Below are 2,876 nucleotides of genomic sequence, written 5' to 3'. Positions count from 1 at the left end.
CATTTTCACCTCAAGAGCCCTAAATAGGTATTTTTATAGCAACATAGAAACAATAATTTCTTGTTCGAAATTCTCCCTCATACTGGATTCAGATTTATTTCGAAAATTACAAAAAATAGTGATAACTTCTCTTATCAACACAAAACTTGGGAACGTAAGAAGTTTATAAAGCGAAAATTTCTGTGTGTGCGTACTAATAATGTGTCTTACCAGTTTTTTATATACTAATATGAAATATATTTTTTTAATTTTGAGAATTTATTTTGGCTAATATCAAGGACTCTGCAACTATTACGGCTCTTTAAAAACTCCAAATAGACATCTTAACTCCAAATAATAGTAGTTTCTGATATATCGAAGTTTCCAAAAATGTGACTCATGTTGAATATTTATTGCAAAATTATGTAAACATATTTATAAGTTGCGGTGAAGGCATACAAAAATATAAGATTAATCATAAAAAAAAAAAAAATCTAAAATCTATACCACTACAACCCATGAAGAGTGAGGTATTCAGTACTTTGTTAGTAGACCAACGGTTGTGCAGGGAGATAATAAGGTCAGAATCACGCTGGACCGCCAGATTTTTATCCAATTAACGGTACCCAATTTATGAGGCTGCGTGGACCCAAGGAGAGCTCCAGAACCAACTTAACTCACGGCTACAATGTAACAGAAAATAAGTAGAAAATCGTTGGCAATGTCCAGCCGGATTTGAACTCGGGTCCTTGGAGTTAGTAGCATCGAGCCTTACCACTGTACTTCCGGTTCCAAGATTAATAATATCTAACCGAATAATATACCATATGATACATAAATATCATTAATACTCATTAATCAACCTCTTTGGGAAAAGAAAAAATGTTGGTGTTTGAAAAATTGAATTTAGGAAAATATATAATATAAAAGAAAACATAAGAGTTCTATTAGTGCTCAATTTGAAAAGTCCCTTATCTTGGGGAAAAATATTGGAGAGGGTTCAAATTATTGCTAAGTTACTCAGCTTTAAAAAAGGTTTTAATATTTTTTTTAGTGAGGTAGATTGTTATTAAAATTGTTTTCATTTTAGTTTTTTCATCAGTAAAATGAATTTTCAGCGGCACGACATTGAAACAATTCAATACCTAATAGTCCAAGTAAAAAAATTAATATTTTTCTAAAAGAAATTTCACAGAATCTGTTGTAAGAATACAGTATTTTTTTCAAAATACGTAATTTTGATTGAAGTAAACACAAATATAACACCAAAACTGGAAGTCTTTTATACATGGGTAATTTTTTTATTTATTTTATAAGTCAAGAAAATATTGAAATTCATTCATTATAAGTGGACTTCTAGATATATAACTAAATAAGAAGACACCATAGTCCAATAAAAATAGGTTTCCGTTCAAATTTATGATGGTATCTACCTCCGTACATATATATATATTATATTCCAGAATTTGCGCAATTTAATTTATTAATAAAATTTAAAAAAAGGTATTAAAATGGATTTAGTGAATGACACAATTTCTTCCTTATTAAAAAAAGGTAACACTATTTATATTGTTAAGCTACTAGCATTACTTTAAGAGTTATTGGTAATAAATCTAAAATAATACGGCCATTTTAAAAAAAAATCTACCATGTTATCGCTACGAACCCTCTGGAAGTGGTAAACTAATTATCTCGTCTTTTTCAAACAGTTTTACAATATAATTTAATGAAATAAATCAGTTAACAATAACTTCTAATTTTACTGGACAGTAAGATAAAAACGAGAAAATCGATAGGGCGGATAGTTTTGTTAAATGTTTTGGACGATAGGTAAATTTTTGGCAATAGCAAGAGAAAAATCTTTAAATAATGAGGTGTTCATAGTTGACCGTAGATCGACATGAGGAGAAGATGGTCGGGGGAGCGGTCAGTAATAATAAACAAATAAGTAAAACTTATTTATTTGTGCCGACCTGAATTTCTGCTGATAATAACTTTAATTCAGAAAATAATAAATAAATAGGAATAACAATAAATTAAGAAGATAATAGTTGATATTAATAAATATAATATTGTAAAGATTAGAATTAATAATTAATAATATTGAAAAAGTAAGAATTAAACAAAATAATTTATATAGAAGTTACTTAATAAGTTAAATAAATATTAACATTTTCTCTCGCAACATTCATTATGTTCTTTATTTACATGAGCACTGTCTGATTATTAATATTTTTTTTAATGCTTTGTACAATTCTTACTTCTACAATATTATATTGTATCGTCTATTAGTATTATTTACTATCTACTTATTTTATTGTTATGTATATTTCCACGTTTTTATTAATTATTATATTTTTATTTTTATCTGAATTAAGGTTTCCCTCTCGTTTTGATTTTCAGACCTGATGAAAGCTTGAAATTCAGGTCGAAACGTCGGCACAAATAAGTTTAAGTTATTTGTGTATCTTTACAGACCACACTCTAGACGATATTCTCCTCAAGATCCTTTAATGTTTGAAAAAAAACAGCTGTGGGACAACGGACACGAAGGCCAAGGTATACATCGGCCACAGCTTTCGCCATATACATCGCCAACATTTGCAAACACTCTACTTGATAAGATTTTGGACAAAGGATTTGCCACCGACGTGAGAGAGAATCGAACCAACGATGTGACAACTTGGCTTCTATTTCGGTCTCTTTGATGCTCTCTACAGGAAGTCGTAGAGGCTCCAGACACTCTTCAAGGAAGACAAACAGACCGAGGTCCTTCCAAACCTACGACCCTCTTTGGGCTATCAAGCTAATAGTCCAAGAGAATACTTCAATGAAAACTGCGTTTAGTTAATAGTCAAAACTGATGAGTCTGCCAAGTATAGTTAGGGGGAATGAAA

Source organism: Halyomorpha halys, unplaced genomic scaffold (genome assembly GCF_000696795.3).
Source record: "Halyomorpha halys isolate HHAL.00 unplaced genomic scaffold, Hhal_1.1 Scaffold43.1, whole genome shotgun sequence".
Taxonomy (NCBI): Eukaryota; Metazoa; Arthropoda; class Insecta; order Hemiptera; family Pentatomidae; genus Halyomorpha; species Halyomorpha halys.
This window is presented reverse-complemented; position numbering follows the sequence as displayed.